The sequence below is a fragment of the Chenopodium quinoa genome, unplaced genomic scaffold (genome assembly GCF_001683475.1).
Source record: "Chenopodium quinoa cultivar QQ74 unplaced genomic scaffold, ASM168347v1, whole genome shotgun sequence".
Lineage (NCBI taxonomy): Eukaryota > Viridiplantae > Streptophyta > Magnoliopsida > Caryophyllales > Amaranthaceae > Chenopodium > Chenopodium quinoa.
In genome coordinates this window covers 6,189,003-6,202,512 of record NW_018743850.1, presented here as the reverse complement: position 1 = coordinate 6,202,512, position 13,510 = coordinate 6,189,003, and the positions used below count along the sequence as shown (strand labels likewise).

The window sequence follows — 13,510 nt, the reverse complement described above, 5'->3', positions numbered from 1 at the left end:
TATTTGATTGGGCTTTTAAATTCCTAATTCGATCAATTTTGGAAAGTTTACTCACAATAAACCAATACAAAACTTGAAATTTTAAGCCTTTATTTATTGAAAAAGTAAAATCTTATTAGCAATTACATATGAATAATTAAATCATTAATTTTATATCAAATGAGAAAATAAAAACGAGAATATATGAAGTTTATGAACAGGCAAAAGTGTAAGATGTTGGGATAAAAAAAAGTAAAAACGTACCGATGTTAGTAGTTTTACACTTTTACCCAATTTACCCCAAAATAATCTTCCAATTTTGATTTTACCCCTTTATTTACAAGGAGTCGAACTATGTTCCATCATAAGAAACTCAGAATTTTCGAAATTTTTGCACAACCCTACTCGCAAAGGCTAAAAAAAACCGAAGCAACTGCATCAAATTCCCAGCTTCAAAGGGAGTAATGGCAGAAGCAGAAGCAGAAGCAGAAGCAATTAACACAGTTGAAGAAGATCAACGACACCTTCCTGACGATTTAATTACCCAGCAAATTCTTACAAAGTTGCCTGTCAAATCTCTTCTTCGATTCAAATCTGTTTCCAAACTATGGTATTTCACTATTTCTTCTTCCCAATTTGCTCATACCCACCTCAAATTTTCTCTCTTTTCCCCTCCCCATTTCATATTTATCCAATATAGGAATAAATTTTACCTCTTTTCTTGTAATTCTGATGATTCTTATGGTATTGGTGATATTTCCGACAAGAATTTGATCAAATTAGGGTTTGATTTTCGTGGTGATGACCTTGTTTTGATTGGAACATGTAATGGGTTGGTTTGTTTAGCTTCTTTTTCTGGGTTTTTCTTCATTTTATGGAACCCTATTACTGGGAGATTTAAGAAATATTTGGACCCTGATTTGTTACTTGATTCTCCTTGCCGGGTTTCGTGGGGATTTGGGTATGTTTCGAGTATTGATGATTATAAGATTGTTAGAATTCTTGAATTGAATGATTACCGAGAGATTTGGGTGCATGTTTTTTCATTAAAATCAAAGAAATGGACAAGAATTTCTGATGAGTTGTATAAAGATATTTTTTCATTGAAGACTAATGAGCATGAAGAGATTGGATTTGATCACAGCGAGGAGCCTATTCGGAACCCCTATGCATTCCATTCAAGGCAAGGAATTTTGGTTAATGAGACTCTGTATTGGATTGTGTCTGAGGTGGATGATTTCGGTCGGAAGATCATTGCCTTTGATTTAGCCCTTGAGATGTTTGATTCACCCGGCGATTTGGATTTGGTTTCAAATACTGCGTATCGCGATAAGTTTTTATGTGTCATGGGAAGATGTTTGTCTAAGTGTGGGATGGATATACGTGATGATATATATATATAACTATGTTGAAGGGTCCTGGGAAGATAGAATCTATTTGTCTTTCCAGAGACTTGAGGTTAAGATCATGCCAAGGCATTGTTGGATTCACAGGGACCGGCAAGTTTTACGTCCTGCTGGAAGATTCAACCATAGGGGTTATCAACCCTAGCTCTAAGCCGATGAAGTACACGCCAATTTTAACTTGGAAAAGGTTGGCGAAATCTCGCGTTGCTAGTTTTGTTCCAAGTCTAATTTTTCCATCCACCAATGTGTAGCTGTCAGGTATGTGTGTGTACTATACTCCCATTTATATCTTGTTTGGCTCCAAAACTTATGACCTTGTACGATGCATAAAGTTAAGGATAGTTTATGGAACTAAGGAGATCCAAACGAAGTTTTACAAGTGTCGGCCTCCACAATCAAACCTGAATAAGACCTACTAGATCCTAGCTCAAAATTATCTGCATGTCTTAGATCAAAATCAGCAACTTTGAGTCACAAGTCTTTCGAATCTCAATCCAAACGAGCAAACAAATCATAAAATTCCAATAAATGTGTATCTTTTTATGCTATTGCAAAAGTTTGAATGCATAAAATTTGCTGGATGACATTGTGAAGCAGAAAAAAGATTGGAGGAGCACTGGTTGTGTAAGTTGGAAAAGCTTAAGAATTATCCAAATAATCACCTATTATTTTCACCTAGTTATTAATACGTAGATACGAAGTAACTTTGTTCTGACAAATGCAAACACCTCCTGTGATGCAATGACCAAGGATAAGAATTAAAGCAGTCAACATATCTATGTATTTTGCTCTTATTTGATTTTACACGTCTCCCGTTTGTATAATGGCCTTTCCTCCAACAAACAGATACCCAATTGAGGTCTGCTTTGCATGGTGCAGCACCAAATTGTTGGGCTGTTGGCACTTGGCAATGTCAAACTACAAAAATGCCAAAGGAGTAACAAAAATATGAAGTCAGAATAATTGATTAGAAAAATTGGAAATGTGATTTTCTTTTCAAGATCCTCTTATTTGATTCGAACCGATGATAAGTGAACATGCTAGGCAGTTGAAAATGAAAGATACCTGATATTATTTCGAAGGGGTAGACAAGTAAAATGAAGTGCTACTAAATGAAGTAGAATTGCCAAATAATTGTAAGCTAAAAATGAAAGGATAGAAACTAACTTGATGCAAGAATATAAAGGAGTAGAATGATAGAAATGGAATTGAGGATATCTTCATTATTTGGTTAATCGCCTGTATATGCTTAGCCTAGTTGATGGTGTTAATAATTGTCTACTTCTTGCCTCTCATGTATAAGTACTTCCTCCATCTCTATTTACTTGACTAACATTTCTGAAAAATCAAGTTTTATAGAAATCAGCTTTAAAATTCCTGAAAAAATGTCATCTATATAGGACGGGATAGAGGATATAGAAGGGAGGGGTGGAAGGGGAAAAAAAAAATGAGGCAAATGGTGGAAATGTGGCATTAATTCCTTAGAGAAGGAAACATCCTATTCACTTTTAGAATCATAATCTAAATCCCAGAAGAAGTATTTCGGTGATTCACTATATCACTCTACTGTATGGCTATTATGTTTCCTTAAGCTTTGACTAGGACTTTCAAAAAGATTCTTATAAGGCATTTAGCAACTAATAAATGTTTTTACCTGTCTGCTAATGGGAGTGTACATCCAATAGCTTCATGAGGCTGTGTTACAGTAGTTTATTCATGATGCACTTGTTCTCCATTTCAAAATTTGTCTTGATAATATATGAAAGGGAGTGAGGGACTACTACGTTAATCTAAGAGGCTGGAGTGAAATTGTGCCTGGTCTGATTTAAAATCATTTGCATTTGTTTATATGAAGCAGCTGCAAATCATATAGCACTCGTACACTTGAAAGTTGTTTACATAGAATTGGTAGAAATGAAGAATGGTGAATTGGTGACTTTTTTATGTTTAAAGAGAATGCGGAGAGATGAAGTTTAAAGAGAATGAGAATGAGAGGAGAGATAAGAGTTAGGGAGAATGAGTGGAGAAATGGAGTGAGTGATTTAATTTCCCTTGTTTACTTGATAATTGAGTGATTAATCTTCATACACTCATCAGTAAACCAAATCCTTTAAATATTTGGATTTGTAATGCACTCCCTTTTATTCCTTCAACTTGTGTGTAATTCTAATTGGAAAATATTATTTATGCCTTCTTCCAATGTTCTTCCATACACTGCTCTACCTATAACTAAAATTTTCCAACTTTCAACTTTTATTTTGGCTTATTTATGTATAACAAATTTTGTTTTTGTAGTACATAAAAGGGTATGTTATTTCCCATTATTTTAGTAAATATAAGAGCCATTAATCCATTACTCCGTATTACATAATTTAAGAAAGTATGTACCACTTGCTATTGCTAAGCTAATTGTGAACTTAATTTTACAGGAATCGTCTCCCTTGTCGAGCTGAAGCTACTATTGACTCTTAACATATCATGAAAATATGACCGTCAGTTATCATATTGGCAGCTAATAGCTTGTGGATAGCTTGGACTGGAATGGGTTCTTGTTCTTCGAAAGCATTAGGCAGAATCAGTGATGATACCAACTCCACTGTTATCGGTCTACCTCATCCGTATGATTAAATGGACAAAATTTTGCTGCAAAAGTATCATATTTGATAGTTTTAATTTACATGGTTAATTGCCTAGATTTGTTATATTCCGTAGTGAATTTTCTTTATTAACAAATAAATTTTACTTAGGGTAAGTAGAATTCTTAAACTCCATACAATCGCATTGATTTATTTCTATTTGCACCAGTAAATCCAATAATGACATCTACTTTGTTCCAAAAACTTCTTGACCTAATATATTGATGATGAGTAGTGGAAACAACATGACACGATTGTAAAACAACGGATTTATGGAACGATTTCTCTCTAAAGAGATTTTCATGTTCTTACTCCACTTTTTTAACTTTATTTTCTTTACTTTATTCACTTTTTTCTTATAACTACATACATTTATAAAATTTAATTAATTCACATATCTACAAGACTACAATAACTAAATTAGACAAAAGGAAAAGTTAAATTTAAGTAATGAAGCGATAATATTTTATTATTTTTTGAGTTTCTTTTAATTTTGGCTTAAAAGACATTATTTTAATTCAGTTCAATTATGTAATTATGTGTAAATATATACGAAGTATAAGTATCACTGTAATTTATATAATTAATTTGCAATCTTTTGTTGTATATCTAAAACCTTATTCATCAGTGTGTTTTTTTTTTCTAATTCCTTTAAATATTGTTGCTGATGTATGTTAAATATATTTTTTAAATTTACCGGAGAATAATTTATATACTTATATATTCGCAATAACCAATTTTATCACTCTTTATTCTTTCATGTAAGAGATAAGGTCTATGTTATATGGACTCGGGAACGGGTGTCGACACGGACACATGTCCAAGTGTTCGATCTGGCAAGTTCCAAAATTTTAGGACACGGGTACGGGGACATGTCAATACGTCACTTAAATTTATATAAATAAATTATAAATTACAAAAGTTTTAAATTTTTCATTATGTCTACCCATATTTTTTTTATTATAATTCTTTCCTCAATAAATTCTCCTAATAAATGGCAATCTTCTTCTCTCCATCTTCTCTATATTAATGGTGGTTTTCGAACAAGATATGTTTTTTTTCATGTTTCTTCTCTTTTTTCCTCTCCTCTCTTAATGGAAGTGTCCGAGTGCACAGTGAAGGATCGAACACGTGTCCCATGTCCATGTCCGTGTCGATATGGACATTTCGCGATATTAGCCGTGTCCGATTAACATAAAATAAGGCATGCTCAAAGAACCAATGTAAATTTCAAATATAGGTTTGATCTTCAATTAAAATAGTCAATATAAACCTAAGATTCTAGTTGATTAGGGGATTTTGCTCCCACCAATCGGAATGCGCTACGTGGGCCAATCAGGTCCTGCCAAGTGTCCCCCAGTTGGAACTGTCAGGGCTTGCCACGTGGCACGCGCTTATTCGTCCACCTTGGACCTATTATGTCATGACATGTGGCATACTCCATGCCTAATGGAGAAACCGGCCACCCAGGCCCAACTTCCGAGGGAAGCCCAATCGGCCCTAGGTTAATCTAAACCTAGGATGGGCACGTTTCCCAAGGTTATAAATACCTCCCTTAATCCTCATTAAGGGGGGATTACGAAAAAAACACATTAATTACACCCAGTAATAACCGGCTGATCTCGCTAACAAAGCAGATTACCTACATTAAACACTCTCACCTAGAGAGACCCAATCACTTTAATTTCCGCATTAATTACTCCTTAATCAAGTACTAACTTGACCGTTGGAGGCGGAGCTCCCACCACCAGGAGTCTCCGTTATTTTGCAGGTACAGGCGTCCGGTTCCAGTCTCGGAATTGTAACTCTCCCGCAGGACATCAGAAAACCCCGAAACATTTGGCGCCGTCTGTGGGGAGAGTACTTCTGAGATGGCATCCAAGTCTGTACCGACTCCTGAAGAGAGGCGTCCCCTAGACGACCCTCAAGTTCAGTCGGACCATGATACCGAGAGTGAATTTGAAGTTGAAGCTCACACAGCTTCAGACGGGACCCTAAGGGCCCGACGTACCCGTCATACCGAAAGGAGGGAACGGGAACATCTTCAAACAGGAAGTGAGCCAGCAGGCGCACCGCCTGTTCGGCAATAGCCGACTGATGGGTCTGCTCCCATCACAAGGAACGAACTCATGACCTTCATGAGGGACTTCAAGGGAGAGATTCAAGAGTTGATCAACAAGAAGCCGCCTGCTCCAGTCAAGGAGCAGTCGGCTAAGAAACCCTCCACTTCACTGAAGAGGAAGCCAGTTCAAGGGCGAGAGGCGACTCCTCATCCTAAATCTAGGAAGCGGGAGCCACCTGCCCTTGATTTCACAAAATTCCGTTTTCCTACAGGAAATAGGAAACCTGTTCGTCATATTCAGGCGGACGGGTCGAAGCAAACATTCACAGACGCTCGGCTACTGCTAGAGCAGAAGAAGAGTGACCGATTGTCAGAGTCGGCCTCTACTTCAAACTTTCAAGACAGTCTACGAAATGCCTCGATGAGGCATACTCAGTCGTATCATGAGAGTCAGTCAGGCGGCACCTCCCGTCAGTCCGGCTTTCATAGCGACCAGGCGGTACCAAACTTACCATTTGTGCCGTCAGCCACCTCCGTTTGGTGGACCTGCAGCAAAAAACGTCCAACCTATGGACTGGCAGCTACGGTTGCTTAGACTTGGTGAACGGTCTTCGGCCTTCTCCAAGGAAATTATTGAAGCCGCTCAGCCGGCCAAAGTGAAAAATGTACTAGTAGGCGCCTATGACGGCACTACTAACCCAGAAGACCATCTGATGTCATTCACCAACCTGATGTACCTTCAAGGGTTGGATGATCCCACTTGGTGCAAGTGTTTCCCAGCGACTCTCAAAGGAATCGCACAACAATGGTTCGGCAACCTGCCGACTGGTTGTGTAAATAGCTTCAGGACGCTTGCTTACTTATTCACCTCCAACTTCGCGATGAACATCCCTGCGAAGAAAACGACCCTTGATTTAGGAACAATTCAGCAGGGCGAGAAGGAGGGGCTTCGTTCTTACATCAGGCGGTTTAACCTGATGAGAATACAGATTCAAGGGTTACCGGATGAGGTAGCCTATACTGACTTTTTCAGAGGTCTCAAAGACGGGTCTACCTTCAAATTTGATTTGGTTCGAAAGAGGGTGGCGACTCTTCAAGAGGCCTTGATTGAAGCAGAAGCCTATATACAGGCGACTGATCTTTGTACGGTAAAACAGTCGGACGGAAAAAGGTTCGACAAAAGAGAAGGACGACAGAAACAGTCGTCAAACAAAGATGAGAAGAGAAAAGAGGTCTGGGCGGCTGATTCCTCTAAACAGCCGGCCCAGAGAAAGAAAAAAGAATTCAAACCATACTCCCCAAAGTATGCGTTTAACAAGGATAACCAGTTTATCCTAAAAGAAATCAAGGGACGGATCTCAATTAAGAAGCCGGTCCCCATGAAGGGTTCTGCAAACAACCGGAACCAAGATAAATTCTGTGCTTATCATGATGATGTTGGTCATCACACCAATGACTGCATTAGTCTCATGCGGTACCTGGACCGCCTGGCTGAGCAAGGTGATCTTGACACTTATGTCAAGAAATCTACGGGGAACACTTCCTCAAAAAAGCAGTCGGCCAAAAAGAATCAACAGGCCGACAGCTCCGATACAGATGATGCAGTCGTCTACACTATTGCAGGCGGCTTCTCAGGAGGCGGCCCCACTATTAGGGGAAACAAAGACAATATCAGGCGGTTAGATGTAAATTCCGTTCACCAAGAACGGCCGTCCAAATATTCATTTCCTGAGATTGTCATCACTGAAGAAGATCTAGGAGGGGTAAGGGGGCCGCATGACGACCCTATCGTTATTGAATATAAAGTGGCCAACCAGAGAGTTGGCCGAATCCTCATAGATACCGGAAGCTCCTCAGATCTCATCAGTAGCAAATGTCTGTCGAAACTAAAATATCAGACTGATTGCATACATCCGGCCTCCCACCCTTTAGTAGGGTTTGGAGGAGGAGTCGTCCACCCACTGGGACGAGTGGATTTACCCATCCGCCTGGGTGAAAAAGGGGAAGGACGACACATGGTAGTCCGGTTCCTGGTAGTGGAAGAACTCTCAGCCTACAACATGATTCTGGGTCGACCAACCCTGAATAATTCCAAGGCTGTTATAATCCCATCTCTTATGTTGCTCAAGTTTGAGAGGGATAATGGAACAGTCGGCTCCCTAAGGGGAGATCAGAGGATGGCCCGAGAGTGCTATCTCTCGGATGTCAAGCCCACTGTTATGGCCACTGGGTCAAGCGGTGAAAAAACAGACCTTGACAATGTCAAGGAGAGTGCGCCTGTTCAAGAAGCAGGCGGCAAAAAGAGAAAGGCATCCCAAACAGGGGCCGCAAGAAAAGAAAGAAAATAGCAATCATTGGCAGAGGAGCGGTCGGATGAGTTCCGCCCTCAGCCGGCTGGTGAGCATACGGACCTGATCTTAGACGACTCACGTCCTGATCGAACAGTCAAAGTTGGGACGACTGCTCTGAGAGACCTTGGTGACGACTTTCACAAACTATTGAAAGAATACAAGGACATCTTTGCATTCGAAGTCCATGAAATGCCAGGCATTAGTCCTGATCTAGCGGTACATAAACTGGCTGTGGATCCAAAAAAGAAGCCGGTACGGCAGAAGAAACGGAACCATGGCGAAGAAAGAAGTCAGGCGGCAGCCGCCGAAGTGAAAAAATTACTTGATGCAGGGTTCATTCGGCAATGTTACTTCCCAGACTGGGTTGCAAATGTGGTGCTTGTTAAAAAACCGAATGGCACCTGGCGAATGTGTGTAGACTACACAGACTTAAACAAGGCGTGCCCCAAAGACAGTTACCCTCTGCCTAAAATTGATAACCTGGTCGACTCAACAGCCGGCCATGCTTTGATGAGCTTTATGGACGCCTATTCTGGTTTCCATCAAATTCCTTTATGGAAGAAAGATCAAGAGAAGACGGCCTTCGTCACTGATCAGGGGTTATATTGTTACACGGTCATGCCGTTTGGTCTTAAGAATGCCCCGGCTACTTTCCAGCGAATGATAAACACTGTGTTCTTTGATCAGATTGGGAGAAACGTCGAGGCATACATTGATGATATGATTGTCAAGACTAAACTTCAGAAAGATCATCTGTCGGACCTCCGAGAAACTTTCGCCACACTCAGGCGGCACCATGTCATGCTCAATCCCAAGAAATGTGTATTTGGAGTTGAGTCTGGGAAATTTCTCGGATTCCTTATCAATCAGAGAGGAATAGAGGCGAACCCTGAGAAGGTGCAGGCGGTCATTGACATGCAGTCGCCTCGTACCATCCGAGAGGTTCAGAAGTTAACAGGTTGTCTGGCGGCCTTGGGAAGATTTCTAAGCCGATCAGGCGACAAATGCCTATACTTTTTCCAGGCAATTAAGAAAAAGGCAAGGTTTGAATGGGGGCCGGATGCTGAGGCCGCCTTCCAGAAATTGAAAGTTCACTTGCATTCCTTGCCGAGGCTGGTCAGCCCTTTGCCCAAAGAAGTACTCTACATGTACCTGGCCGTCTCTGATCATGCGTTAAGCGCTGTTCTCCTTGCTGAAAGAGACGGTTGTCAGCTCCCGGTCTACTTTGTCAGTCACGTACTGAAAAATGCCGAGTTGAGGTATCCCCTAGTGGAGAAATTTGGTCTTGCACTCTTCATGGCTGTTAAAAAATTGAAGCCCTACTTTTTGGCACATGCAGTCGTCGTGTATACAGTCCAACCTATCAAGCGGCCACTTACCATCATGGAGTCGTCAGGCCGAATGATCAAATGGGCCATAGAAATACAGAGCCTCGAAGTTACTTTCGAGCCTAGAAAAGCAGTGAAGGGGCAAGCCTTTGCTGACTTTATTGTAGATATGACTCGTCCTCCTGACTCTCAAGTTCCAGACCAAGTATGGAAGGTATATGTCATATGTCAGTCGCCAGAGGGCGACAGGTACGAGTATGCTCTACGCTTCAGTTTTCTTGCTTCAAACAATGAGGCAGAATATGAAGCTTTACTAGCCGGGATCTGCATGTGCAAGGCGGCAGGGGCAAGAAAAATAGACGCCTGTTCCGATTCACAATTGATAGTGAGTCAGTACAATGGCGAATACGAAGCAACCCATCCAGCCATGATCAAGTATTTACAGGCGGTCCGACAAGCAGTCGGCTCCCTTGAGGATTTCCATCTAATCCAAGTGCTGAGATCAGAAAACAACCAGGCGGATGCACTGTCAAAATTAGCATCATCCGCCTCCTCTGATACTCCTCGAACTGTTTTTTGGGAAGTAATGGAGAAGAGAAGCATCGAGGAAAACCCTATTGGAATCCTAGACAGAAGCTCAACCTGGATGGATTCAATCAGGGCATATCTGACAAACGGTACACTGCCGGATGATCCTCAACAGGCGGCAGCACTGAAAAAACGAGCCACCTGTTTTGAAATGATAAAGGGAGAACTTCACAAAATGGGGTACCTTCAACCCTTCTTAAAGTGTGTTACTCCAGAAAAGGGACGAGAGATACTAGACGATCTTCACTCTTGTTACTGTGCTTCTCATATAGGCGGTAGGACGCTTGCTCAAAGGGCAAGGCGGCAGGGCTACTTTTGGCCTACATTGGAAGCAGATGCAATGGAGATGGTGAAAAAATGTGACAAGTGCCAAAGGTTTGGCAAATTAATTCACCGTCCGGCTACTGACCTCACTACCATTCATAGCCCACTACCGTTTGCTAAGTGGGGCATGGACATTCTGGGTCCATATACGCCTGCTACAGGCGGAAGGAGGTACATACTTGTTGCCGTTGACTACTTCACTAAATGGGTAGAGGCGGAGGCTGTAAAGGGAATCAAGACGAAAGATGTAATTTCATTCATTTGGAAAAATGTCATCACTCGGTTCAGGGTTCCCATGTCTATGGTTTTTGATAATGGTCCCCAATTTGAGACGCCTGTTCTCAAAAGTTGGTTGGGTGACCAAGGAATTGCAAACTACTTTGCATCTGTCGGCCGTCCACAAGCAAACGGCCAGGTAGAAGCCTTTAATAAAATCATCTCGGACGGTCTCAAGAAAAAGATTGAACGAGCAGGCGGCCTATGGGCGGATGAACTACCACATGTTCTCTGGGCCATTAGGACGACTGAAAAAGGGGCGACTGGAGAAACTCCATTCCTCCTAACTTACGGTGCGGAAGCTGTTCTTCCAATAGAACACTACGAGCCGACTCTTCGAGTAATGCTATATGACGAAGAGGAAAACTGGGAAGCCATGCGCCTGGCATTAGACTCACTTCCTGAAAAAAGGGGCAATGCTGTCTTGCGCCATGAAATCTATCGCCTGAGAATGACTAGATCATACAACAAAAAAGTACACAGGCGTCCACTCAAAGTAGGGGACTTTGTACTTAGAAAAATGGAAGCAGTTGGTAGGGCTAATGAGTCTGGCAAACTAACTCCCAACTGGGAAGGACCCTACCGAATCTGTGAGGAAGTCAGGGACGGTACCTACTGTCTGGAAACACCAGACGGACAACCGTTGCCTCGAACCTGGAATGTAGATAATCTTAAGAAATATTTCTTTTGAATGATGTAAATAGTCAAGAGCTACTTAATAAAAGTTTGCACTTACTATTCAATTTTGTACTAAGAGGGGCACGCCTACTAACAAATAGTCGGCTACTCTCCATGTTTAATTTTTATTCTTACTTAAAGAGGGGCATGCCGTCTGTACCTTTACAGTCGGCTACTCTCATTGAGTATTTTACTCTATTTTCAGAGGGGCATGCCGTCTATACCTTTACAGTCGGCTACTCTCCATTGAGTTTTTCACTCTATCTTCAGAGGGGCATGCCGTCTGTACCTTTACAGTCGGCTACTCTCCATTGAGTTTTTCACTCTATCTTCAGAGGGGCATGCCGTCTGTACCTTTACAGTCGGCTACTCTCATTGAGTATTTTACTCACAATAGGGGCATGTCGTCTGGGCATATAGTTGGCTACTCTCCATAAGAAGATGGCCGACCGGTTCCAAACACATAGCCACCCCCCTAATACTTAGCTAAAAAGATTAGGGCCTGGCCGACCCTGTGTCTAACAGGCGGCTACCCTCCTTTTACTTAGCACCTATGTTCACCAAGAACTTACCAAGGCCACAGGCCGAATGATCTGACCAGGCGCCAAGCCAACTGATCAAATCTACAAAACTAATACGACATGTCCCAACATCATAGCAGGCGTCCGGCGGCATCCCTCCGGATGAAATTCGTCGCAGAGAGCAGCTCCCTTTTGGGTGGAACATTGTTCTATAAACTAATTACACGGCACCTATACGACTGTCCCCAAGGGCAACCACGTAGCCGTTTTTGAGACAAGGATAACTCTATCACTAACCAAACCAGTGGTAGCAGTTGACATCTGAGTCAGATGACCGCCTGTATTACTTGGGATAAATGCAGGGGGTACCTCTTGAGTTAATAGCCAACGAACATTGGCGAATCAAGGGGTCTAGCCGGCCTCCGCCGCCTGGTACCTCTACTACTCAACCTAGAGTGTGACAGAGACTAAGTAACTCCTATGTTAACTTATAGTCACTCCCTCAAACTTAGTATAGAGCCTAAAAGGTATGAGTCGTCCGCCTGTTTTTAGCAAACAGGGGCTCTCAACCACTACTCCTGCTAGGTTAACAAATTATGAGTTAAAAGCCAACAAACATTGGCGAATAAAGGGAAACAACCGGTACCCGCCGCTTGTTATCTCTACTACTCAGTTCCTTGGAAACTAGGTAACACTAATGTTTACTTGGTCAGACCACTTTCCTACTTGGTTAAATTTACAAATGACAGGACCGCCTGCCTAAAAAGGATCCAGACCTTAAAATAGTTCAAATACCGATTGGATAAATGGCTGACTGATCGTCTATCCTGGAAACAGACAACCAGTCGTCCAGGGGCATAGGCGGCGTGACTAACCATCCGTACCTGTCTGCAACTATCGGCCATGTAAAACAGTCGGTCTAGTGAACAATTGGATATTAGAATATGGAATACTTAGACAAATTTGAGGCAAAACAAAAATTCATTAAAAAGAAGCCGGTCATTAAAGACCGGCAAAATATTCAAAGCCCTGGCCCCCTGGCCGGGTAAATACAAAACAAACGGCACGCAGGCCGTGGAAAGAATACATAAAGCTTAAGAAGGGGGCAGATCTTCAATATTAGCAGCTGCCGCCTGGTCAGCACTCTTCTTGCTGGACTCGGCTTCAGCTGCATCCTTTTTTGATGCCTTACCCCCAAGCGGCACAAGCGCCACTACCGGCTCCTCCTCCTCCAACGCTTCCTCCAACGCCTCTTCCTCAGCAGCCGCCAGGATCTCCTGATTATATGTATCTGAACACTGGCGGTACGTTTTTTCCCAAGAGGCAAAGTCAGCATTGGGGAAGAGGCGGCCCCAAGTCAT

General features: G+C 42.0%; 1 pseudogene; it reads left to right on the top strand.

The window, feature by feature from the left end:
* Positions 1-207: 207 nt before the first annotated feature.
* On the top strand, positions 208-4,154 carry LOC110686111 (annotated as a pseudogene).
* Positions 4,155-13,510: the final 9,356 nt, after the last annotated feature.